General features: G+C 50.1%; 1 non-coding gene and 1 pseudogene across 1 annotated transcript; both read right to left on the bottom strand.

The window, feature by feature from the left end:
- Nucleotides 1-18395: 18395 nt before the first annotated feature.
- On the bottom strand, nucleotides 18396-18468 carry TRNAR-UCU (transfer RNA arginine (anticodon UCU)). Its single transcript has one exon. It is a non-coding gene; the product is annotated as a tRNA-Arg (tRNA).
- Nucleotides 18469-21537: 3069 nt separating this feature from the next.
- On the bottom strand, nucleotides 21538-24998 carry LOC123167783 (probable L-type lectin-domain containing receptor kinase S.5; annotated as a pseudogene).
- Between the last annotated feature and the right edge of the window lie 2416 nt (nucleotides 24999-27414).

Raw genomic sequence — 27414 nt, 5'->3', positions numbered from 1 at the left:
AAGATGAGCCAGTAAACTAGTTGGATGAAAGTAGTGGCCAAGTTGCTCAAACCTCCCTCGGCACGAGGCCACTATTTGAGGATAAACCTACAAGCAAAGTTCAGATTGTCTGTGCTGCCTCTTATGTACTCGAAAGTTTACTCGTACAAGAACTAATTTTAGCAAGAAGTACCTCCGATTGAACACCATTTACCAGTCTGTACCCTAGGTAATTAAAGTTCGTCCATGGATCATATTGGCTGTGATCTCAATCATTTGGATGCATAAACATACTGAACATGTGTATATCTGAATCTTTTTGTGAATTATGTATGAATATTGTCGTGTGATCTATCAATCATTTGGATGCATAGATATGCTGAGCTTGTGTATATATGAATCTTTTGAGTTGTTGATAGTGAATGTTGGCTATGAATATGAACGTGTCCTGTGAACCTGAGTTTGATATGAATGTTTACCTTTTCTGTTGTATTTGTGTGTGAACTTGTTAGTATGCCTACTGTGGGGTATAAAACGCAGGTCTCTTATAAAAGTAATGCTGTGTCCAATTTATGTTTTCCCTTCTAACCACATTATATATATTTATATTATTACTATTATCGTATATTTTATAGAGACTTATATATACATTATAAAAACATCCCACGTGTTATTAACTTATAAAAGTAAATGTTTAACGGAAGTTGGCAAGGAAAATCCTGGTTGTTTTTGACTCACAGGCAAGGAAAATCCTGGTGATTGCGTACAAAAGCTTGCGAAGATTTTAAGGACCAATTTAATAATAACGCGCTCATTTTTATTTTGAGCAATAACTCGCTAATTTCTTAATTATATATATATATAATGTGCCTCTCCGGTTTATTCTTTGATATTAATTGCTCCTTCTAACATAACATTATATATATAACGAGCCCACCTAATACGTGTATTTCAAGGAAGTGCAAATGGGCTGGGATTTCTTAGAAAATATAAATGGGCCTGATTGACGCGAAATTATTTGTTCACCCAGCCCAGCAAATGGACTGTACATTCTAGAAAACATGGGTTAAATATATGCCACATTTTTGCAGGCTGACATGTGGGCCAATAGGTCGAAGCCTACGCAGGGCGTTGTCAACTTGGTCAACAAATGATTGTGTCATCCACAACCATTGGATTTATATCCAACGGCCGGCATGCACCTTCAATCTCTCGTCTTCTTCCTCCAGCGTCGCCGGGACCGCCTGGTCCGGCCTCCGGCGGCTAGCGGCTCTGCTTAGCACGCATCGCTGCGAAGCGCTACCCCACCGCCGGCCAGGCTATCCCTCCACCCCTCGACACCTCCTGTTATTCTCCACAGACTACAGCCCCATGCCGCAACAGAACCAGTTATAACCCTTCTCCTCCTCTCAATCTGCGACTCCACTGCCGCGTTTTCCCATCTCCGAGTCGTTCCCGTCCGGGGCCTCGCCGTCGTCCACCGCCTCGCTGCGTTCGGTGCGGCGTGGTCAACAAACGAGAGTCATCGGAAGAGGACTGTACGTGGAGAGCCTGACGGCTGGGACCCACGAGGTCCATGGTCGCACGCAAGGAAAGTTCCTCCTTATTAAGCTGAAAAAAATGTTTCCTCCACCTGACAGCTGGGACCCACCGGCTGTATCTTCGCACGGAAGGAAGTGCCTCCTTGTTTTGCAAAAAAAATATTCATCCCGTTGACAGCTGGGACCCGTCAGATTTGGTGACTGACTTGTGGGCCTACTAAGCAGACGTGTATGCATGGCTTTGTCAACTTAATCAACAAATGATTCTAGCAGCTGGACCGTTGGATGTTAATCCAACAGCCGTGCTCCTTCTTCAACCTCTGTTCTTGCTCCTGTCTCCCGTGGGCGGCACCGCGGCTGTGCTGCCGCGCACCCGAACCAGTGAAGTTTCCCACTACTCTCCATCTGCGACTCCACTGCCCCGTCTTCCCCATCTCCGGGTCGTTCCAGTCTGGGTGCGCTCGGCACGGTGTGTCAACGTGGTCAACAACCGAGAGTCATCGGAAGATGACTGTACGTGAGAGGCTGACAGTGGGGACGCACCACGCCCATGGACGCATGCATGCAACGGAACACGGCAAGGTCAACATGGTCAAGGAACGACTTCCATCGGAAGTATATTGTACGTGGAGAGTCTCAGCTGGGTCCACGGCCGCAGCAAGTAAGTGCCTCCTTATTACGCGGAAAATAATGATTCCTCCAACTGACAGCAGGGACCCACTGGACGGGCCACCGTATTTTGCGAAAAAACGTTTGCCCCCTGACTGCTGGGACCCACCTGACGGGCCACCGTATTTCGTGAAAAAACGTTCCCCCCGCTGTCAGCTCGGACCCACCGGAAGTGCCTCCTTATTATGCAAAAAAAAATGAATACTCCCCTGGTTAGCTGGGACCCACCTTGGTGGGAGGCTGACTTGTGGGCCTACTAAGTTGACGGGGACGAAGGGCTTTGTCAACTTAGTCAATATGAACGATTCTAGCTCCAGTGACCGTACGATGTCCATCCAACGGCCGTAGTGCTTCTTCAACCTCTGGTCTTCTTGCTCCAGCCGCCCAAAGCAGCGCCGGTCGTGCCGCATGCTCCTGCCTCCCGTGGCCGGCTGTGCTGCCGCGGAGGCCTCACCGCCCCCTACTATTCCCACCGCTGGCCAGGCCCTGCGGCGACAGCAGCCTCACACCGCAGCCGAACCAGTGAACCCTCGTACTCCTCTCCGCGCGGGCTTCCACTGCCGCGTCTTCCCCGGCTCCGTGTCGTCCCCTTCCTAGGGCTCGCCGTCGTCCACCGCCGTGGTGCTCTCCGCGCGGCGTGGTCAACGTGGTCAAGGAACGACTTCGATCGGAAGAGTACTGTACGTGGAGAGGCTGACAACTGGGTCCACGGCCACAACCCAGTTTTTTTGTGATTTGCTAAGTAAGTCGCTTTGTCAGGCCTGTTGGGCTGCAAATCTTTCAAGACGAGGAGAGCTTTCATTCGGCTGGCCGAGAAAATGGCCCATCAGTAATGAGAAATGGGCCGTACATTTTTAAAACACATCAAATCGACAATTAGTTTTAAATATCTTTTTTTCATTTTGAGATTTTAAATTACATTAATTTTTATGCGTGGAGAATTTGTTGGATTTTATATTGATATACGTTTATTTTTAAAATCAGTTTGAATGTGAGTCGAAATTTCGGGATTAAAAATAGTTCAGACCGCACCGAAATATGCAAAATTTCGTATAATTTTTTAACCGTGGCCACAATATGGGCTGTAATGCTAACAAAAAGAATATGAGCTCCAAAAAAACCTTAATAATTAGCAAATGGGATGTAAATTATTAGAAATAATGGCAGATGGGCTGTATGCTGTTTTCCACAGATTTGAGGCTTTCCTAAAAAAAAGGTTGACGCACAAGCAGTGACTGTTGGATGGCCATCCAAAGGCCGTCGTGCTTCTTCAATCTCTACTCTTCCTGCTCCAGCCGCTCAAACAAGCGCCGGCGGGACTGCCTGCTCCCTCCTCCCCGCGACCGGCTCTGCTGCCGCGCAGGCCTCACCGCCCCACCGTACTCCCATCGCTGGCCTAGCCATCCCTCTACTCACCCACACCTGTTGTTATTCTCCGGCGACGGGAGACGAACCAGTAAACCCTTGTACAGTCGTACTCCCCTCCGCGTGGGAAACAACTGCCGAGTCTTCCCTGCCTCCGTGTCGTTCCCTTCCTAGGCCTCAACGTCGTCCACCGCCCTGGTGCTCTCGGCGCGGCCTGGTCAACGACCGACATGCATCTGAAGTGGACTGTACGTGGAGAGGCCGACGGCTGAGTCCACGGCCGCACGCAAGGAAATGCCTCCTTATTACGCGCAAAATAATGATTCCTCCACCTGACATCAGGGACCCACCGAAAGGGCCTCTGTATTTCGTAAAAAAACTTTAGCGCCGCTGACAGCTCGGACCCACCAGCTATATCTTCGCACGCAAGGAAGTGCCTCCTTATTACGCACAAAAAAATGAATACTCCCCCTGTTAGCTGGGACTCAGTATAGTGGCAGGCTGACTTGTGGGCCTACTAAGTTGACGGGGACGGAGGGCTTTGTCAACTTAGTCAATATGCACGATTCTAGCTCCAGTGACCGTACGATGTCCATCCAACGGCCGTAGTGCTTCTTCAACCTCTGGTCTTCTTGCTCCAGCCGCCCAAACCAGCGCCGGTCATGCCTCGTGCTCCTGCCTCCCGTGGCCGGCTGCGATGCGGCGGAGGCCTCACCGCCCCCTACTACTCCCACCGCTGGCCAGGCCATCCCTCTACTCACCCACACCCCCTGTTATTCTGCGGCGACGACAGCCTCACACCGCAGCGAACCAATTAACCCTCGTACTCCTCTACGCGTGGGCATCCACTACCGCGTCTTCCCCGGCTCCGCGTCGTCCCCTTCCTAGGCCTCACCATCGTCCACCGCCCTGGTGCTCTCGGTGCGGCGTGGTCAACATGGTCAAGGAACGGCTTCCATCGGACGTGGACTGTACGTGGAGAGGCTGACAGCTGGGTCCACGGCCGCAGCATGGAAGTGCCTCCTTATTACGTGCAAAATAATTATTCCTCCATCTGACAGCGGGGACCCACCGGACGGGCCACCGTATTTCGCGAAAAAACGTTTGCCCCTGACTGCTGGGACCCACCAGCTACATCTTCGCACGCAAGGAAGTGCGTCCGGGCAAAAAAAAGATTCGCCCCCTGACTGCTGGGACCCACCAGCTACATCTTCGCAGGCAAGGAAGTGCCTGACAGTCGGGACCCACCTGGTCGAAGCGTACGTAGCGTTGTCATTCTGGTCGCGAACGTGTACGTACATATATACTGGTGGATGTAGAGGCGCGCACGTGTCGTAGTAGAGGCGCGTACGTGTCGTAGTAGAGGCGCGCACGTAGCGTGTACATGTACATACAGCGGCCAGGGTGCAAGAAAGAAAATACGAACACGTATGTGTACATACGGGCGGGGTCTCGAACGCCTACTCGCGCATATGTACGACCAGGGCTCGTGTACATGGCTGGGTCGGAACGGAGAAACGCGTCGTCGTCGTGTTCATGGGGAGGCAACGGAATGCGTCGTGTTCATCGGGAGGCAACGGAACGCGTGGGAGCCAACCGGCTGGGTCGGAACGGAATGCGTGGTCGTGTTCATCGGGAGGGCTTGGACGGAACAGGCGATGGAAACGAGGCCTGGCGTACCGCACAACGGAGGAAACGGACCTCCTACGTTCGGAACAGGGTCCTGTTGATCAGGAGGGGTGTGGCATACCATAAAACGGAGGAAACAGACCTCCTACGGTCGAAACGGGGGTCCTGTTGATCGGGTGGGGTGTGGCGTACCGCAAAACGGACGAAACGGACCTCCTACGGTCGAAACGGGGGTCCTGTTGATCGGGAGGGGTGTGGCATACCGCAAAACGGATGAAACGGACCTCCTACGGTCGAAACGGGGATCCTGTTCATCGGGAGGGGTGTGGCGTACCGCAAAATGGGACTCCACGGGATACTCTTCATCTCCACCGTCGACCTCCTCCAGCCTCCACGGGCTACCGTCGACCTCCTCTAGCCTCCACGGGCTCCTGTTCATCCAGCCTCCACCGCGCGCTACTCCACCGGCTACTGTTCAACCACCCCTCCACGGGCACCCCTCCACCGTCTATTGTTCATCCAGCCCTCCACACCACGGGGTCCTGTTCAACCACCCCTCCACGGGCACCCCTCCACCGTCTACTGTTCATCTAGCCCTCCACCACACCACGGGGTCCTGTTCATCTAGAGGCAACGCCACCGCTCACTGTTCATCCAACCCCCCCCCCCCCCCCCGCAAAGCTCACTGTTCATCCCAGAGGCATCATCGATCGGCTTCAGTTAGCAGCAGTAGCGAAGGAATCGCTCGATCGGTGGTGGAATTGTCACGGCAGATGTCCTTAGTGTCAGGACTTCGTCGCGAGGCCAGCGCATCTATGTGGTAGCTTGAGAGGGGTTGGGCGGAATCGAGAGACGCAACACAAGACAAGGATTTAGACAGCTTCGGGCCCTGGGAAACATCATCCGGTAATAGCCCTACATGCTGTTTATGGCTAGGTCTCATTATGCTCATGAAGGAGTCGCCGCATAAACCAGCTCTCCTCTTAGGATGTGTCTAACCCTAGAGATTATTTTCTTGTCCCTCCCTCTTGGGGAGCCCTGCCCCTCCTTATATAAGTTAGAGGGGCGGGTTACATGTGGAGTCCTAGTAGGACTAGGACTAGTCTATCTTCTCTTACAAGTTGATTACAAGTCCGGGTCTTGCTTCCTCGTAAAGGAAATATTCGTGATCCCTTTCCTCTTAATCCGGCCCATCATAACATGAGCCGGCCTTCTGGGCTTTGGGCCTTGTTGTCCATCTGACCCGCCCGCCGGGTTACTAATGAGTCGCCAAGATCGGGCAGGTTATTTGTGAATCGCCAAGCTCCGGGCGGGTCACCAGTGAGTCGCCAATTCCGGCCGGGTCATACCACGGGGTATATCCCCGACATTAGCCCCCAGTTTAATTTGGATTTATCCATGTTAAACTGATCCTGTAAAATAAACACAAGAACAAACTTGATAGGTTGTGCTCCGGGTTAAATTTTTGTAAGTCAGCACCTGATCATCTTTTAAATCCTTGTCCTTTCCTTCTTGATACATGCCCATGAACTCATAGCAAATCTCCTTTAGTAGATATGTTCAAACTTTGTGAATGCAAAAAATCCAGATACTTCTTTTAAGAAATCCGGGTCAATAGGCCAGCTTCAGAGTCAATTTGCTGGCATTGGTCTCCTGTAGAGAAATATTGTAAGAAATAATCCACTTGAATCGTCTTCCAAAGCGTCGGCTTAAAACATATTGGTCTTGAAATACTCATCTGACTTTCAGCCGACTTGAAGAGGTAAAACTTGCCGGTTTATCATAACCCAAATTGTCGGCTTGTAAATATTGATAGCATTGGGTCATAACTGTTGCCGACGCCGGGTCATAATTATTGGTGACACCGGATCATGGTTGTTGCAAACACCGGGTCAATTTGATCTGTTCAAAACTGAGAATTTGAAGATTTTTCCCCCTTATATGTATATCACCTGTAGCCCTCAAGTGCCGTGTTGTCATGCTTGCAGCAACCAGGGACTTGTAATTGCCTTATGCTCATAAAACTTCAACCAGTGTAACCCCCAAGGGCCGGGTCATTATGCAATAATGAGCAGGGACTTTGTAAATATGATCATGTAAACTGGAGCAACAACGTGTAGCCCCCAAGGGCCGGCTCAGTAAGACATTACTGAGCTGGGACTTTGTATATAATTCATTGATAATAACATCATATGATGTAATCTCCACCATGGGGCTTGAACCCATGTCCATAAGGTTAAGAGCTTTGTACTCTACCAACCGAGTAGTGGATCTTTCAATGTAATGGACTAAGGCTTGTGCACCTTGAATTTTTGATAGGAGCAATTGGTAGCCCCCAAGGGCCGGCTCATTACAATGTGATGAGTCGGGTCTTCAATAAGTTGAGCAAAAAATGACTTTGCATTAGCCCCCAAGTGCCATGGTGCATGCTGGCAGTGACATGGGACTTTGCATATTCGATGTAATCTCAACTTGAATAATGTAGCCCCCAAGTGCCAGGTCGTAAGCCTGCAGCGACTCGGGACTATTCTTTCCATTGTAGAATAAATCATATCCATTGATAAAATAATAGCCATTGCGCCAAAGCGACTTTGAATACCTCATCTGCTGATAAGTCAATCCGGAGTTTAAATACCCGGCAGCTCTTGGCCGATGGCGATTTAATACGCCTCCATTGTAAGCCGGAATTTGTACAACCCGGCGGCTTATAGCCTTTGAGAAAATCAAGAATTGATAACCCTTTTGAGACACCACTTTCAATCTATGATGATGGGCTTGAATTTAATCATTTATGTAAGTCATAGCTCTGTAAATCCTGCGGAGTTTAAACAACATATGCCCTGGCGACTTAACGTCAAAAACCAGGGCGGGTAACCACCCAAATGTAGTCTTATCCTGCACATAATTAGATCACAAGATCCCTTGGCGGTTTATCGCAGGGCGGGTCATAATATCTCACATATAACCATTGATGTGTAACAAGGAGTCACAGATAAGCCTGTTATGAACCATAACTTTGAAACATAACTATAATAATAATATTATACCTGTGATATTGAATTTTCACTGCCGGTTTATGTGACCTGTGCAGTAAGGGTGATAACCCAAACTTTAGAAATCAAGACTTCCAAATGTTTATGATTGTCATATGATGGCAACTTATCATCCAAAGTCAAACCGGGTTAAATAGCAACCACTCATATACACTTTAGATATGATCAAAAGAGCTTCAAATAAAATCAAAAAATTGTTTGCAAAAAGAGACTTCAAAAAATTTGAGGCTTCTGATTCGAATACGATCAGAAAACCGTCCCAAAGGGGTTAAGCTAATATTCGAATACGATCATATAGCCCCTAGTGGCTTTGGCGTTGCCGATCAAGAGGGTACCGACAGCTATGTTCTCTTTGGTTCGAATACGACCTATGTTTGAACAGGAAGCCCCCAAATGACCTTGAGAGTTGTTTAACGACGCTGATTCGAATACGATCCACGTCGGTTCCCAAAAGGGGTTGAGCTATGATTCGAATACGATCAAGAAGCCCCCTAGTGAGCTCGGCAGTGTGCCGATCAAGAGGGTACCGACAGCTATGTTCTCTTTGGTTCGAATACGACCTATGTTTGAACAGGAAGACCCCAAGTGACCATAATAAGATAAGCCGTAAGGCAGGATACCCATGTTTGAACCGCGCATCATGGCAGCAAGTTCTCTTTTGGCAACCCTTAATTTGTTTGAGAACTCGAACTTGCGAGAGATTAATTCTTTTTGAACTGGAACTTTAAACCGGATTTGAGAGTTTCAAAGCTTTGTAAGAGACAAATTTACCTTGAGCCGGATATTGAACCGGATTTGAGAGCTTCAAAGCTTTGCGGGAGAAAGATGTCTCTTGAGCCGGATTTTAAACCGGAATCTTTAATTTGAACCGGCAATTTTCTGACGGCCTTTAAATTTTCATCAATATGGCGGTGGCCTCCGGAACCAGGTTATCCTTCCCTCCAATGACCCGGAGTTCCCGAGTCATGTCAGCAGTTCACAACAATTAGTACCAGATCAGCCAACTAGTATTAGTGCTTCTGTAGCAATAGTAGTAACACTAGTAACCAAGGCGTACAGTATCCTTGATCTTCACATGCATTAAGTAGTACCAGTAGTTGACATGACTTATCTTGATCAACATGGAAGCAGCAGTGGCCACCACAAAAGCCGGAGGAAAGAATACAGGAACCAGTAACTCTCCTTCACCTGATTTCTTCTCACGCGTGTATACATATCTAAAGCAGCAGTGACTTTAGTGGAAATGAGCGGGTCGCGACTGCGCACGCACGGAACGCAGCAGAAGTGCGCCGGGGTGGCAACGAGGACGACTCAACACAAAGGAGGCGGCAGCTCGCAGCTCAACAGAAACGGTTTCACGGAGGGTGAGCCTGTACAGGAGGCGGCGCTCGAGCGGCGGCTTGGCGCGTCAGGCGGCTCACGTTGCTGCTGGAAGCGAAGACCAGGCAGTGCGCGGAGGAGCGACGGGCCAGGTAGTAAGGCAGAGACGGTCGGCGGCTCGGAGCGAGGTGCGGCAGAAACAGGGGCGCGCCCGCAGGGTCGACAGGGTGGCTGCCCTTTTGCTGTAGCAGTTGTAGATGGCAGGTGACCCGCCAGCAGCGGTAGAGGCGGGCAGCCGGCCTGACGCGGCTCGGCGGGGCCGGCTCCAGGCGACTCAGAGGCGGGGCTGAACCCGACGGAGCGTGGCGCGGGACGGTGCTGGTCAGGGCCGCGAGTGTCGAAGCAGAGGCGACTTGGCTTGACAGGGGCAACTCCAGGCGGCGGCGTCTTTCAGGCGAGGCCGGAGAAGCGTTCGGGATGAGGCCCGGCGGCTCTCAGCTACTGCGAGGCGATTGGTTGGAGTCAAAATAAACCACTATATCGCCGGCGACTCAGCAACGCGGAGATGGCGATTTAACACGAAGGTTTGAACACCGCTGTAACCATAGGAGCAGAATAAAGGTGCTCCGCGACGGTGGCGGGCTGGAGAGGCACGGTGCAAGGGGTTCTCAGCCGGGGGTAAGTAGGCCTGGAACGGAGACGGCCGGCGGTTTGGAGCCGGAGGCGGCGCGAGATACGGCGACGAGGCACACCAGCGAGGGGAAAACGCATCGTAGCCATATCCACTTCCGAATCGTGGCCGTATCCACTTCCTGGTCGTGGTCATCTTTTCCTTTTCCTGATCCGATTTCCACTGTTGAAAGCTGCCAGTGCTCCAAAATCACTCTAACTTTGGTTTATCTCTCGGTCTCGTCAACTCGACATCTTTTCAGCGACCGGCGGCACACTTTTAACTCTGATTTGTTTAAACTTTCAATTGTGACTGATCACACGGAGTTGACATAGATCCTTCTGAACCGTCACTTTTTGATCCAAAAATCACGAACTCCTCGATCCCTCGGAGAGACCCTCCAAGAACTCATCACCATCGTGCGCAGGCCCCACGGTGGGCGCCAACCGTCGTGGAATTGTCACGGCAGATGTCCTTAGTGTCAGGACTTAGTCGCGAGGCCAGCGCATCTATGTGGTAGCTTGAGAGGGGCTGGGCGGAATCGAGAGACGCAACACAAGACAAGGATTTAGACAGCTTCGGGCCCTGGGAAACATCATCCGGTAATAGCCCTACATGCTGTTTATGGCTAAGTCTCATTATGCTCATGAAGGAGTCGCCGCATAAACCGGCTCTCCTCTTAGATGTGTCTAGCCCTAGAGATTATTTTCTTGTCCCTCCCTCTTGGGGAGCCCTGCCCCTCCTTATATAAGTTAGAGGGGCGGGTTACATGTGGAGTCCTAGTAGGACTAGGACTAGTCTATCTTCTCTTACAAGTTGATTACAAGTCGGGGTCTTACTTCCTCGTAAAGGAAATATTCGTGATCCCTTTCCTCTTAATCCGGCCCATCATAACATGAGCCAGCCTTCTGGGCTTTGGGCCTTGTTGTCCATCTGACCCGCCCGCCGGGTTACTAATGAGTCGCCAAGATCGGGCAGGTTATTTGTGAATCGCCAAGCTCCGGGCGGGTCACCAGTGAGTCGCCAATTCCGGCCGGGTCATACCGCGGGGTATATCCCCGACACTCGGGTTCAGTAACGCGTAGCCGCAGTGCAATCGCTCGGGTTCAGTTAGAGCCCAACGCCTCGCTGGGGTTCAGTTAGAGCCAACGTCTCACACACACGCGCGTGCGTGTATGAGAGAAACGCGCATCGCTCGGCCCCCAACCTCCCACCGTAACCGGGAACTCCCCAAAATTTTCCTCGCCCTCGCTTCTACCACGGTTTTTTCCGTCATGGACGGCCCAAAGAATGTCATGCAGCTGTGTCTCCGGCCCGCCCAGGGCGAAAAGCCCATTTCCTGTCATGATTTTTTGTCATAGAAGTAGGATCCCACCACATCTATGATGATACCGGGTTTTGTCACAATTATCGTCATAGAAGTGTCATATGTATGACAGAAAAAAAAATCGTTCGGCCCAAAATGTCACGGATGTGTCTTTTTTTGTAGTGAAGTGCCGGGTTGTCATGCTTGCATCAACCTGGGACTTGTAATTGCTTATAAAAACTTCAATCAGTGTAGCCCCCAAGGGCCGGCTTAGTAAAATAATACTGAACCGGGACTTGATATATACTTCAATGAAAATAACATCTTATAATGTAGCTTCCATCGTAGCGCTTGAACTCACGTCCACAAGGTTAAGAGCTTTGTGCTTTACCAACTGAGCAATGGACCTTTCAATATAATGGTTTTAAGACTTGTGTACCTTGAATTGTTGACAGAAGCAATTGGTAGCCCCCAAGGGCCGGCTCATTACAATGTGACGAGTCGGGTCTTCCATAAAGTGAGCAAAAAAATGACTTTGCATTAGCCCCCAAGTGCCATGGTGCATGCTGGCAGTGACATGGGACTTGCATATTTGATGTAATCTCAATTTGAATAATGTAGCCCCCAAGCGCCGGATCGTGAGCCTGCAGCGACTCGGGACTATTCCCTCCATTGTAAAAACAAATCATGTCCATTAATAAAATAATAACCATTGCGTTGAAGTGACGTTGAAGACCTCCATCATGATATTGGCTATTGATAACCATAATAAAAATCCAGCCATGTTGGCTATTAAAGATTTGAATAATATAATCCAATGATTTATAAGCGCATGATTCCAATGGCGCAATCCAAATATATACTGGCGACTTATAGTCGAAAGCCAGGCCGGGTTAATAAACACCGGATTATAACTGATCATGTACTGACAACTTGTAGTTGAAAGTCAAGCCGGGTTAATGAACACCGGTTTATCAAAACATTATAAATGTCACCAAAAGAGAAAAAACTTGGCAAACAAAAGCATATGAAAAACTTGTAGTCGAGGCTTTTCACGGGCTGCCAGGCCCCAAATTCGAGGCTTTTCATGGGCTGCCAAGCCACTGAGTTAAACCATTTCACAAAGCCTTTTATGATGGTCCTCCATCTTTAACCAATCGCCGGTCTATCATTGACAAGTTCAGGGTCATATGCGATTGACTTGTCAAGTTGGCGGGTCATACCAGGCTTACCTGGGTGGAGTGACTTACTTAATGAAGGCAGGTTAACCCGGGGTTTTAGGTGTATATACCAGGCTTCCAAGCCACGGCTTGATAGCCTATTGCAAGTGTAGATTTCTTTGTTCATTGCGATAGCAAAGAATCCCCAAGCAACATTTTGAGCTGTGCTCAACGGGTGCCTATGTTTGAGTTGTTCTTGACAACACTCTTTGGCCCCTAAGTAATGGCATTGTGCCAGCCAAAAGGTGTAGCTATGGTTGAACACAACCAAGCCCCCAAGTGACTTACTGTCGTGGCTTTTGAGCCAGCCAAGAGGTGTAGCTATGGTTCGAATACAACCAAGCCCCCAAGTGACTTACTGTCGTGGCTTTTGAGCCAGCCAAGAGGTGTAGCTATGGTTCGAATACAACCAAGCCCCCAAGTGACTTTGTGGCATTGCGCCAATCAAGAGGTGTAGCTATGGTTCGGATACGACCAAGCCCCCAAGTGATCAATGCGGAATATCCATGTTTGAACCGCGCATCATGGCAACATGCCCTCTTCGGCAACCTTTAACTTTTTGCAAGAGATAAATTCTTCTTGAACCGGGATTTTTAAACCGGATATTGAGAGCTTCAAAGCTTTGTGGGAGACATCTTTCACTTGAACCGGATTTTAAACCGGAATCTTTATTTTCAGCCAGAAATTTTCTGACGACATTTAAACTCGAACTTGCGAGAAATTAATTCTTTCTGAACCGGAAATTCTTAAACCGGATTTGAGAGCTTCAGAGCCTTGTGGGAGAACAGATTTTCCTTGAACCGGATTGTAAACCGGATACTCGAGAGCTTCAGTGAGACTGACTTCCCTTGAGCCGGATTTTAAACCGGAATCCTTTCTGATGACCCGGACCTTCTTCATTAAGCCGGGTTTTTGTAACTGTCATATATTTTCTAAACCGGAAATTTTCTGACGGCCTTTAAATTTTCATCCATATGGTAGTAGCCTCCCGTGATATAAGCCGGCATAACTTGTATATCATTGGTGTTGATAGCACGATGTGAATCCACAGAAGGTTGAGGTGACTGCGGCGGGTTATAAATGATCCCGTATGAGCCGTGTCAGCAACTCGGCCAATGGTTCCTTCCAACTGGCGATTTTTGAAGTTAACAAAACTGTAGTGGCGGCGACTTGTGCGCCTTCCCATTGAGCCATCCAGTGCAAACGGCGGTTGATGATAATTTGCCTCCAATTTGAAAGAAAACTGGGCTACCCAAGCTGTGACTTGCTCATACTCAATAAACAGCTCATGCAGACAGGTGCGGCCCGGTATGTTGATGTGGACCAGGCCGCGAGAGACGGACAACCTGTGCACGCTTTATTGGGTAATTCGCACGGTCCTGACGAGTTGATGCGGACTGGACCGCGATATAAACCGGCATGGGTTATCCAACAGCTCAGCGATATAATAATCCCTTTTTGCAGTAGACAATTTGTCCTGCATTGGAAAACTTGCAAGCCAGAGTAATTGCTCTTTTTTAAAAAAAAAAGCAATACATAATATGAAAATATAATGGATGAATTTCACCTGATATGTTAAGCCAGAAAATATCCACCGCGGAGTTGATGATCACCACGCTGAAACTGAAATCAAAAAAGGCGAGTCGGCCATGCGGGCAGACGGATGAATCGGCTGCGGCGTTTGTACAACGGTAGTAACAAGCAAGTTGTCCTTCGCGTTGTAAACCGGCGCGGACACATGAACCGGCGGCGAGGGCGGACGGGCGAGTCGTCCGTGGCGTTGTAAGGCGGCGCGGACGGGCGATTCAGCCGACGTGTTGATGCAAATTGGACCGCAACACACTTGTCCGTGAAGCTAATGTTTGTGAACGACCCATGATCTGTGCATAAAGCTCATTAGTTAACCTGGCACTTTGGATAGGCCGGACCGCAGGGCGGACAGTAACGACCACAGCATCAGAGGCGGCTCGGAGAGAAGAATCGGTCACGGCATTGTAAGCCGGAGCGGACGGGCGAGTCGGCCACGGCGTTGTAAGCCGGTGCGGGAGTCCGTTGAGTAAGGACGACCACCTGTGTCGAATGATGTTGGCACGCCTCCATCTCCGCAGTATAATGCCACTTTGTAATGAATAATTCTCCTGCATATAAAACACAGCAGGGCAAAGTAGTTTTGCTCGGATGAATTAATATGTGCTTAAAAATAAATAGGATAAATAGCACCTGATTCGCCCAGACGACAGATGATCCTTAAGTCTTCACGGCGAGACAGCTTTTGAGGTTTTCTTCGAGACCCGACTCCGTATGATCCGTTTTCTTAATCTGGGAAATACCTTTCTGGCCCTGCTAGACATGTATTGTGTCTTAACGAGGCTTGAGACGTCTGGCGACAGCTCAGAGACGTCTGGCGGGCCGAGGACGGAGGAGGCCATGACAAGACCGGTGCGGCTGAGGTGACCCGCGGTGCGCTGGGCGAAGACAGGCGCGCGGGGCGCTGCGGCCGATGGCGGGTCTGCTCCTCGGCCCAACAGGGCCGGTGACGCCGCAGACCATGACGGCGGCGGGACGATCCGGGAGCGGCTCAGAGGAAGCAGCTTGACGGAGGTGAGCATTAGTGACTATGGCCGGCTTGGCGGCGGTCTGCTGCAGATTCAGGGCCGGAGGAGGCAGGGCGATAAGGCGACGGCCTCCGGTTGAGAATCATGTTTGAGACGGAAACGTGCTCCGCGACGAGTCGGCGAAGGCGCACGTCGGCTTGTCACTACCAAGGCAGCGCACGGGCCGATTGACTATCCTCTCTTTCTAAATCGTTGAAGCCGTTGACCCTTTGACCAAAACGTGCAAGCACTTGGCAAAGGAACCTGTCCATTGGGATGAAGTACTCCCGTCCCCGTCCCGTTGATGTATTTGGTCAGTCTTGGACTTGTATATTTTTTTTTGGTATGCGGAGGACGAATCTGATTTTGATTCCGTGCCGACCGTGTTGACGACTCGGACTTCTTGCTTCTGCAACTCCGGCTTTGTCAGGTTGCAGCTTGTGCTCTTCACGTTATACAGCAGATTTGACCCATGATTTGATGTGTTGACAGCAGCAATTTGTCTTGGCACATAGAACGATGATTGATGTATTGTACTCTGAAATTTTGCAGCTGGCTGAGTGCGGCGGCGCTGATGTGGAAATTGCGTTGGGATTCATCGCTTTGCGAGATTTCTCACGAACACCCGTGAGTCGGAAACCATACGATGGATCACCCATATCTGATGTACGCCGCTATCAAAGAAACTTTTTCCCTTTGATCTGTTTTATGCGGACACTGAAACTTTTTTAATCTCAACTGATGAATTCGAAGTTGATGTAGATCCTTCCGTGCTCGATTTTTGTTATCTGACCAATTGCAATCTTCTCGAACCCTAGAAAAGCTCCCTCCAAGAACTCAACACCACCGTGCGCAGGCCCCACGGTGGGCCCGAACTGTCGTGGTTTTGTCACGGCAGATGTCCTTAGGGTGAGGACTTAGTCGCGAGGCCAATGCATCTATGTGGTAGCTTGAGAGGGGTTGAGCGGAATCGAGAGACGCAACACAAGACGAGGATTTAGACAGCTTCGGGCCCCGGGAAACATCATCCGGTAATAACTCTACATGCTGTTTGAGGCTAGATCTCATTACGCTCATGAGGGAGTCGCCATAAACCGGCTCTCCTCTAATTGTGTCTAGCCCTAGAGATTATTGATTGTTGCCCTCTCCCTTTTTGGGGAGCCCTGCCCCTCCTTATATATGTTGAAGGGGCGGTTTACATGACTAATCCTAGTTGGATTAGGATTACTCTATTACAAGTGGAGTCCTAGTCTTGCTTCCTTTGTAAGGGAATATTTCTTGTGCTTTCCTCATAAACCAGCCCACACCATTAAACGTGAACCGGCCTTCTGGGCCTTGGGCCTCGTCATCCATTTGACCCGCCCGCCGGGTTACTAATGAACCGCCAAGATCGGGCGGGTTACCCGTGAATCGCCAAGCTCCGGGTGGGTTACCAGTGAGTCGTCCAGTCCGGCCGGGTTATACTTCCGGCCGGGGCCGCGGGGTATATCCCCGACAGCTATAGTCTCATTTTATCTAGATATGTGTGGTGTTACTCATACTACTAGTAACTAGCTATGTTACCACTTTCGTCCATTTCTTCATTTATTGCTTGCCACATCATCTATTTTATTTAAATATATGTGATATTACTACCTATGTTACTCCCACTGTGGGTAGTCTTAATGAAAAAGTTGTAAGTTATAAGTACATGCATGACTTGCTGATACAAGATTTTAATGGAACGTCTTTCAATAATTGAGATGACGTGGAAACACACATGTGTAGAAAATCTTGTAATGGTACCAACCAATGTCCTAATAAATTTCTAAGTCCATCTGTCTTGGTTCTGGAAAGTAACATACTTTGCCCGCTGGACATATCTTGTAAAGAGGTAAATGGTGTCCTCGCGTTGCAAGGGAAAAATACATAAAGTCAGATGAAGAAACAAACAATAACGGTCAACCGATGAATAGGGAATTAAATGACATTTCAGTGAAATAACAACAAAAGAAGACAACGAAAACGGGACTTGGATTAACTGAGTTCGAGCTCATATGTGCCCGGGTGAACAATAAAATCCGAGAAAATCGTAAAAAAATCAAAACATTCTGAAAGAAAAAATTGTGGCAAGACTTAGTATGACATTCGTGGAAGTCGTGGCAAAAAAAATAAACACTCCAAAATAACTTTTTGGTGCATCAATTTCCTTTTGTCACAACTTCCATGTATGCCATTTTCGCAATGAAATTTTGTAAGCACTGAAAATATTTATCAAAATAGATTTTTTTTTTGAATTTTACTGTTCACTCGAGCTCATACGAGCTCTAGCTGAGAAGTGCGTTTTCGAAGAAAACGGTGAATTAACGACCAACGGATAGGCGGTAGAAGAAATAAAAATGGCGCAACAAGACGGTCCTATGCTTCGAGTTACATCCAAACTTGCCCTTGAGCAGGACTCCAAGCAGTCTAATACACAGGTCTAACATGCTTGTGCAGATTGACAACGGAATAAAATAGAAGCACACGTGACATAGGTGTATCTGGGATGAATAAAATTTCACTCTAAAGCGTCTCTATTGTGTTCGACGGTTTTTGCAAGAGCAGTTCTATATGAATGAAAGGAAAAATAATTTATGCTCCACATAGGCAAAAAGAGCAGTTCTATATGAATGGAAGGAAAAATAATTTATGCTCCACATAGCGAACGGATAGGCGGTAGAAGAAATAAAAATGGCGCAACAAGACGGTCCTATGCTTCGAGTTACGTCCAAACTTGCCCTTGAGCAGGACTCCAAGCAGTCTAATACACAGGTCTAACATGCTTGTGCAGATTGACAACGGAATAAAATAGAAGCACACGTGACATAGGTGTATCTGGGATGAATAAAATTTCACTCTAAAGCGTCTCTATTGTGTTCGACGGTTTTTGCAAGAGCAGTTCTATATGAATGAAAGGAAAAATAATTTATGCTCCACATAGGCAAAAAGAGCAGTTCTATATGAATGGAAGGAAAAATAATTTATGCTCCACATAGCGAACGATGAGGCTGTATTGACAAAAAGTAAGCACGCCCGGTGGGACTCGAACCCACAATCGCTTGATTAGAAGTCAAACGCCTTATCCATTAGGCCACGGGCGCTCTGAGGTATTACGCTCCACTTAAGTCTAATTATCTTGTCGGAACAGTTTCTCGAACGCGCACTTTGCCCCTCGATAGAAAAGAAAAGTCCATGATCCGATCACCCATCCATGAAGAAGCGCATATACAGTTTTATCCATGACTTGTTGCAGCCAAGCCCTTGCGTAGGTCGAACAGCCTATCACAAGCTGGACCCAAAAAAATTCACTAAGGCCTTGTTCGGTTGCATTGAGTTTGAGAGGGATTAAAGGGGATTGTGAGGGATTAAATCCCCTATAAGTCAAATTCCTCCCCAATCCCCTTCGAACCTCTCCAATCCCGTGGAGGAAGGGATTAAACGAACAAGCCCTAAACGTGTAAAGTTGATGAGGGGAAAATTTTGCTGCCTCGGGAAATCAATATCCATCATGTGCGACTTGTCACCAAATAGACCTTAGTTTTTCTTTAAAAAAAACTTTGATCTATTCATCATGCAAGACGGCATGCCAGTACAAAGAACACAAAATAACAAAAATTACATCAGTGTCCATAGACGACCTAACGACGACTAGAAGCACTGGACCAAGCCGAAGGCGCACCGTCGCCATCACCCCTCCCTAACTGGAGCCGGGCCAGACTTATTGAAGTAGACAGTCGGGAAGTCGTCGTGCTAAGGCCCCATAAGACCAGCGCACCAGAACAGTAACCGTCGATGATACATGAACGAAGACGAACAAAGACTGGATCCAAAAAATCCATCCAGGACCAGAACCGATTGGATCCCGCGAGATCCGCCGGAGATACACCTCCACACACCATCCGACAACGCTAGACGCATCAGCGGAATGGGGGCTAAGCAGAGAGAACCTTATCGCATCCTCAGGGAACTGCCACCGCCTCGTCTTCCCGAGCAGAACACAACCATAAGCAAACTCATAAAAACACCTAAAACCGGAGAAAGATCCCTCTCCCGGGTCTAGCTACAATGAGGTCATTTTGGATGCATCCCCCAAGTCTACCCCGAAGAGATCAATGTTTTGAGCGATTGAAATAATAAATGAAATCACAAAAGTCATTATGGAGTGGAACACATTTATTCATAATTGTTTGACCGAACTATAAGCATAATTGAGGAATATAAAAAGTTCTTAAATGGATAAAACTATGCGGTTGGGGTGGTGTACCACACGTGCTTGTTGGCGTTGCCGAATTTAAGAAATCAGGGTGCGGCACCTTTCCTCCTGGTATTGCCTACGCCTATGGTAGTTATCTTTGTGGATTCGGTTGAGTCTGTGGAGACCTTCATGTTCTCCTGAGCCGATGATGGAGCGGGGTCAGCTCTTGTTTTCTTCGATGGAGTAATGTCTCTAATTTTGTGGCCTCCTTTGTGTCGTCAACCCCGAGGGAGGCGAGCTCTGCTTCATAGAGTTCAAGGTTAGCCACCTCAACCTCATGTGTGTTCTTGGCAGCCCCGCTAACTGTAATCACCCCATTTGGGCCGGCTATTTTAAGCTTCACATATAAGCATCATGGGGGATTGCCATAAACTTTGAGTACACAAGCCGACCTAGGTGTTGCCGATCTTTGGGGTCTAGAGTCGGTTTCCCCATGAAATACCTCGGCGTCCCCATCAGCGTCACAAGCATTCGCCTGGTTCAGTTGCGGTTCATACTAGACCTAATTAGGGATAGAGTTGTGGGTTGGAAAGGTCACCTAATGTTGGTTGCGGTCGACATGTGTTGGTTCGCTGCATGCTTATTGTTATACCGACCTTTGCTCTTACGGTGTTGGGCGCCCCGAAAAAATTCTTCAAGGACATCGACAAGGTGTGATGTTGTTTCATACTGGCGCATGAGAATGGGATTTCTAGCATCAGCTACAAGGTGAAATGGCCCAAGTATGCTCTCCGGTCTAACACTCTAGGGCTTGGCTTTCACGAACTTGGTCTTTTCAGCCGGGCGTTGATTCCGTGTTGGCTTTGGCTCTCCTGGTGCCACCTTGAGTGTGCATGGGTGGGCACTAAGCACCCTACAAAACCATTGACCGGACACTCTTCGTGTCCGCCACCAAGGTATACATCGGGAACGGCAGCACAACCATATTTTGGCAATGCTCGTGGCTGGGCGGTGCCTCCCTCTGTGAAGTCTTCTCCAACCTCTTTGAGCACACAAGAAGAAAGAACAAGACAGTAGCATCGGCTTTGAGGAACCACACGTGGGTTCAGGGCCTCTGCCATGGCAATGTCTCCGGGCTCACCCTGGAATTCATCAAGCTTTGCAGGAAGATCCAAGCGGCAAACATCGCGTTGTCCAAGGAAGCCCTGGACACGATCACGTGGAAATTTGAATGCTCCGGCGAGTACTCGTCCAGCTCGACCTACTGCATGCAATCCCAAGGATCAACGGTAGTAGCATACACGTCCATCTTCTGGGCGGCTTGGGTGCCAGAAATGATGGAGATCTTCAGTTGTCTCCTCCACCAAGAACTCCTCTGGTACAATGATCCGTTGCAGCGTAGGAAATGACCAAATGCTTAATTTTGCCATTTCTGAATGCGGAGCCTCCTCGAGTCCTCCTTTCACCTCCACTGGACCTGCCTTGTCGCCCTGGCCATCTGGTCTATGGCAGCAACAGAAGACGACGACCATCATCGACTCTGTTGCCGACGATAATAGAAAATAGACCAAACCGATGATTATACTAGTAACTTGGGAGATATAGCAGGAACACAACAACTGCACCTTTAGGGAGGAAACACCGTGGTCAATGATGTGATGGCGGCCATCACACGAGATCTACGATCTATGGCGTTCAGGGATATGACGTGAAAGACTGGGCTTGCACTGTTTCCGGCCTTTTTCCCTTTGTCTGGACTTTTTCCTTGATGTTCGGATTGTACCTTTTTTGAGAGAAATGTTCAAATCCAAGATCAGTTTTTAAGCATGGCAAATTGAACGCTTTTATGACAAATTATGTTATCGCGAGTAGGATTTGTCTTGCGTGCTAAAATACATTGTCATCCTCATGAGAACATAATTTGTCATCTTAGGCTTTTGGTTTGCCATGCTAAAAATATCTGACGTTCGATTCGTAGCGAAATCTTCTTTTTCAGCATGTCCCTCCTTAATAGTACAATGAAGCCAGCGACTGCTGGATCTTAAAAAAAAAAACTTTTCCTGTTCGCGCCGCTATCTAGAACAGAACTCATTAGACTTGCAACTTTGCCTTCACAAGAGTTGCACTAACCAAGTACACAAAGAGGACGAGAAATGCAAGAACAATTCTCGTTAGAAAGATAATAATTACAGATGAGGAATTTTGAGAAAGCCAAAAAAAAAGCGTAGGAGACTCCGGTTTAAACAATCAGAAACCACGGTGACGGTGGCAATGCGAAACCGACGTGTCAAACCAGTGAACCGGAGGTGTCCTGCTCCGGCGGCGGCGCGTGGTTCTGGCTGCCCCTCGCGAAGTTGCCGCTCCACGTGGACGCGGACGTCACGACCGTGCTCGACGTCGACCCCGCCGTCGTGGACATGGTGTCGAATCCTCCGTCCGTCGCCGGCCACACGAACGACGGCTTGAACGGCGGCACGGCCGGCGTCGGCATGGACCGCAGCAGGATCTGCGAGATGGCCTGCGCCTTGGGCCGCTCGGCGGGCGTCGGGTGGCTGCAGGCCAGGCCCAGCATGAGCAGGCGCTCGGCGTCGTCCTCGTCGAACGCGCCGTCGAGGCCGGGGTCGACGGCCTCGAGCGCGCGGCCGTCGCGGTGGAGGCGCCACACCCAGTCCACCAGGAAGTGGAAGCCGTCGATGTCGCAGCGCGGGCGGCGGCCGCAGACGACCTCGAGGATGACGGCGCCGAAGGCGTAGACGTCGGACTCGCGCGTGGCCTTCTCGGTGTGGAAGCACTCGGGGGCGATGTAGCCGACGGTGCCGTGCACGCCGCCGCCGGCCTCCTCCATGTAGGAGGTCTTGTCCGTCTCGATGGCGCGGGCGAGGCCGAAGTCGCCGAGGCGCGCGGTGAAGGCGGCGTCCAGCATGATGTTGGAGGCCTTGAGGTCGCGGTGCACAACTGGTCGTGCAGGTAGTGCAGCGCCGACGCCACGCCCTGGACGATGCTGTACCGGAGCTCCCACCCCAGCGGCTGCCCCGGCCGCGACCCCGGCGCCGAGCTGAACAGGTGCTGGTCCAGGCTGCCGTTCGACATGTACTCGTACACCAGCAGCAGCTCGCCGTTGTCGTGGCTCCACCCTGCACCGTCCATCCCCCCATGTTAGTTAGCACTCTGTATCTCTCACTCGCAATTTTTTTAAGGTCCTGTAATTCAGGTGTGGAGTGATAATTTTGCACAAAATGTTTGAGATCAATCAGATTCTTGTAAGACAAATGTGCGCTTATAGTCTAATCTGACATTATGAATGTCATGTACATGTACAAAGTTTGGATTACAGCATATGAACATACTGTTAGAAATGTGGCCTTACCCCAAAAAAGTGTGTGTAATGCGTTCTGAAAAAAAAAGGAATGTATAGATGTTTTCTTTGTATTCTTTATGAACCGAATAGATAGATCATGATGGGCATTGCTTGTAATGAGGTGTACCCATGAAACTATCCCGTGTGATAATTGAGCAAGATGTCCTTTTAAATTTAAAAAGGGCAAGATGACATTGTTAATTAAGCAGAATACAGACTGTGAAAGCCTTATGTTGGTCTGTGTTTGACGCCATGAACGCATTCAAGCTGTAAAGTTCAACTAAAGTGAAGGGTCAAAGCATTGTTGTGCAAGTGTGCACATGCATCAAGCTCCTAGGAAACCGAGCAAACCCGGTTCAAATTGGCCTTTGTTAATGGCGACACGAATTGGCCTTTGTTAACGGCGACACCCCATGTGCAAGAATCACGTGTCGGAAACGATAAGCGAATAAAGAAATTATATACTATACTCCTGCTACTACTAAATCAACAAGTTGTAAACCGCGCTGCGGCGGCCGGAGGGGGGAGGGGGCAGGGCTTACCGACGAGGCGGACGAGGTGCTTGTGGCGGAGGCGGTTGATGATGCTGAGCTCGGCGAGGAAGTCGTTCTGCCCCTGCGTGCTCGCCCGCGAGAACTTCTTCACCGCCACCTCCACCGCGGTCCCCGCGGCGGTCGGGTTGCTGTGGTCGTCGGCCACCGTGCCGCGGTACACCACCCCGTACCCGCCCTGCCCCAGCTTCATCCGCTCGTCGAAGTTGTTGGTCGCCTTCCGCAGCTCCCGGTAGTCGAACTCCCGCGGCCCGCCGGCGAGGCTCCGGATCATCGTCCCGGTGATGGCGCTGCCCTGGTCGCGGCCCACCTTCCGCCGCCTCACCACGCACAGGTAGTACCCCAATGCGGCGGCGGCGCCCAGCGCGAGCACCGCGACGGGCACCCCGACGGCGAGCCCCAGAATGAGGCCCCTGTTGTCGTTCGGCTCGTCGAGCTTCTCCACCGTCATGTTCCATGCCAGGACGCAGTTGAGCTGGTACTTGGTGCCCGTCGACGCGGCGAACCCGAAGTAGGACCTCTCGGCCACGGTGGCCCCGAGGTCCAGCGGCGCGGCGAGCACCGGAGACGCCGGCTTGGCGTCCTGGAAGTCGGCCATGTACACCGTGATGCGGCGGGCGGCGCCGTCGTAGTCGATCCAGACGTTGTACTTGGCGGTCTTGACCGGCGAGATCTCGATGCCGCGGGGCGTGAGCGAGGCGTTGGCGACGGAGACGACGCTGTTGACGTTGAGGCCGATGTGGTTGTCGTCCGGGTCGTAGGGCTGCTTCTCGGTGTCGAGCTCGACGGCGACGACCTGGTTCGCGGCGTTGCCGTCGGTCGTCGCGTTGGTGAGGCCGAGGTACCCGCCGTAGCTCCCGGCGGGCGGCTCGCCCGCGGACGGCGCAATGAGGAACGCGAACCCCTCCGCCGGGTCCGCGCCCGACGGGCGGAAGACGTTGACGGTGAAGACGGTGCGGAAGGACGCGACCCTCTTGCCGCCGCCCGCGCCGCCGCTGGCATTGCCCTTGCCGCCCTTCTGGAGGCGCCAGAGCCTGACCGGGGCGTAGTAGAGGACGCGGCCGGACTTGTTGGTGAGGAAGTGGGCGGCCTCGTTGCCCGTGTCCGGCGTGATCTGGAGCGCGCGCTTGGTTATGTCGGCGTCGCCGACCACCGTCAGGTTTTTGCCGCGGTACTCGGGATGGAAGGTGGAGAAGCTGAACTCGGTGAGGCTCCCCGCATCCAGACTATCCAGCGAGCCGCCATCGGCGGTGGCGTTGGTGGCGAGCGAGGTGGTGGAGCCTGAGCTGGAGGAGGCCAGGACGAGGAGCGACAGTAGTACGAGGAAACGCACGGCCATTAATGGCGAACCAAGAAAGAGGCCGAGAGACGACCTCAACAGCGTTCGCGCCCGTGCGTTCAACTGGGCTGGACGCCGTGCACTGCCCGAGCCGCGTCCGTATTTCTACCGGTTTCCCTGCCCCACGAGTTTAGATTCTGCCGCCGCCGGTTTAGATGAATGGAAGAAAGGCGAAAGTCACAGGGAGAAAGGGGAAAAGGGCTCTCTCGCGGTCGCAAAGCCACGTTCACACAGGTGTCGCCTTGCGGAGAAGCAGAGAGGAAGGCGCTGCCGGCCTCCTAGCTTATCTCCTGCCCGAATTTCCCTGGGTCGCTTTTCCCTAATCTTTCTGAGAAGTTTGTAACCGGAGTGGAGATCTCATCGGGCGGAGTGATAGCAATGGTGTTTTTGCTATTTCTTGCCTGTTTTCGCAAGTTTGCCGGTGATGTGGTAGTAAATGTACTCCTACTGGCAAGTTGATAGCAATGACGTTTTTGCTATTTCTTGCCTGGTTTGGCCGGCGTGCCGGTGATGTGGTAATAAATGTACTCCTACTGGTAAGTTGAAAGTTGTTGACGACTATGTTTGCGCTGGAGCTTCGGGTCAAAGCTCAGCTCGGCCGAATTATACAGCAAGACAAGAAGCAAGCTTCCGTTTAGGGCCATGCGTTCCGTGTAGAGCGCTGTTTTTCGGAACTCTGAATTTTTTCTTTCTTTCCTGAACTTTGTACTGTGGTGCAACTACTGGTAGTATAATGCTTAACCGGAACAAACTCTTCGGCATCAAATCCTCTCTCTCATTGGTTCTGAAGGAGATTGTGCTCTCATACGAGGAAAGAAGGTGATGCTCGTTGTACTCTAATACTAGTAGTAGTATAATCTGTACGGCAGACTAACTTTTGTTTTAATGTGTTTCAAAGCTTATGTAAGTAAGATGCTATCCTACACATTATTCTTTGAAGGAACATACATAACCCTATTGCTGATTACAGTCCATGAGATTGGGTAATCTCCAAGATGCTCATGAGAAGGTAAGTAGTATAACTAATAAGCTTCATCCGTGGGGTTTAGCCTTCGGCAGCCACGTATCAGCTAACAATAGTCGAAACTTCTGCATGCTAAACTGACAATTCAAGGCATAATTCATTGTTCAGTTGTGAAGAAGTCTAACCCTGTTGCTCTAGGTGGAAGTTCAACTTTACAGTCTTCACTGAAAATTCTGGTATATCAAATTTTGTTTGAAACGGTTGACAAACTTGTGTGCCTTCAGATCTTGTGGGGGATTGTTGGATTATACATGGGCTTAGACCCATATATAACAATATAACCCGGGTTAATTTCTAAAACCCATTTAGGTGCATGACAATTGATGAAAATTTTAGTACCGTACTGCTAGTGGAGTTAGGGTCAGATCCCTTTATAAGGGATGCTCTACCACATGCCAGTCGGAGCTTAGGAAGAGGAGTTGTACACGCGCGCTCCTCCTCCGCCACCTCGCCTCGCCTCCCCACGCCACGCCACGCGTGTCGTGGGTTGCGGGAACAAGCCGATCCTTATTTTTGCTTGTTAGAATGGTAAAATGATCTCGGATTAATTGACAAGTCGCCACTGTCCAAGACATTGGACCGTGGGCTGTTCGCGGACTCGGTCATGAGCCTGAGCCCAAGCCATCAACCTGACGGCCTATACAAGAAGGCGCTGGCCAGTAGAGTGAACCCTAACTCACTCACTACCTCCTGCACAACCCTAGCCGTCATCTAATGTTCATCTCCCTATGCTGCTTCCGGCGACCCATCATGACGACCGCGTGCACGGTTGGTCGAGAGAGCAGGTGCCTCTGGAACCCTGTCATTCGAGATTCTGCCCGGGAGAACGATAATAAGGTTTTTGGCGAGCGTCTCGACACGACTGCTCCCGATCCGTCCTCGTCTTCCTCCTCTACTTCTACTACTTTCCCTGCATCGACACCATGGTCAAAGACGCCGCCACCAAGAAGAAGGCCACGAACGACGCAGAGGTTGCGGCCGTCGTCGTCGCGTTGGCCTTGCCAATCTGAGGGTATGATCTGTTCATCCCTCGTTTACTCGTTCATGTGCAAGCCGTATATCTTGTGTTCATAGATGCTTCGTTTCTATGTACTATGCATGCTCACATGCTTAGAGCATCTACAACCGTATATGACAAATATGACCCCTGAAATGTCCGTGAACGCGCCCGGACGCGTCCGTGGGCAGTGACCGGGCACTCCTCAAATCGTGGCATCCACATCTGTATATCTCATATCCAATCCCTATATCCACACTAAACCATGCAACGTCGATCAAACTACGTAGATGAGCAAACGGACATAGAAACGGGCATCGGCAAGCACAATATTTTCACCAAAAGATCACGACCGGATGTTCATAGGACCACCAAAGTTCACATAAACGACGGACAACTTGAAACTACAGCTAAAACTTAAAATTTAATTGAAGAAAGCGGATCTTCGGCACTTCCGGGTCGGCTCCTTCCCCTTCCGGTCGTCGGCGCAGCTGTAGCCGTCGGCGGCTGGTGGAGGATCATCCGATTCGTCGAACAAGGAACCTCCGTCGTCGTCATCATCGGAGGAGAAGACGATGATGAG

The sequence above is a fragment of the Triticum aestivum genome, chromosome 7D (genome assembly GCF_018294505.1).
Source record: "Triticum aestivum cultivar Chinese Spring chromosome 7D, IWGSC CS RefSeq v2.1, whole genome shotgun sequence".
NCBI classification, from domain to species: domain Eukaryota; kingdom Viridiplantae; phylum Streptophyta; class Magnoliopsida; order Poales; family Poaceae; genus Triticum; species Triticum aestivum.
The sequence above is the reverse complement of the archived record's forward strand: the minus strand, read 5'-3'. Positions and strand labels throughout refer to the sequence as shown.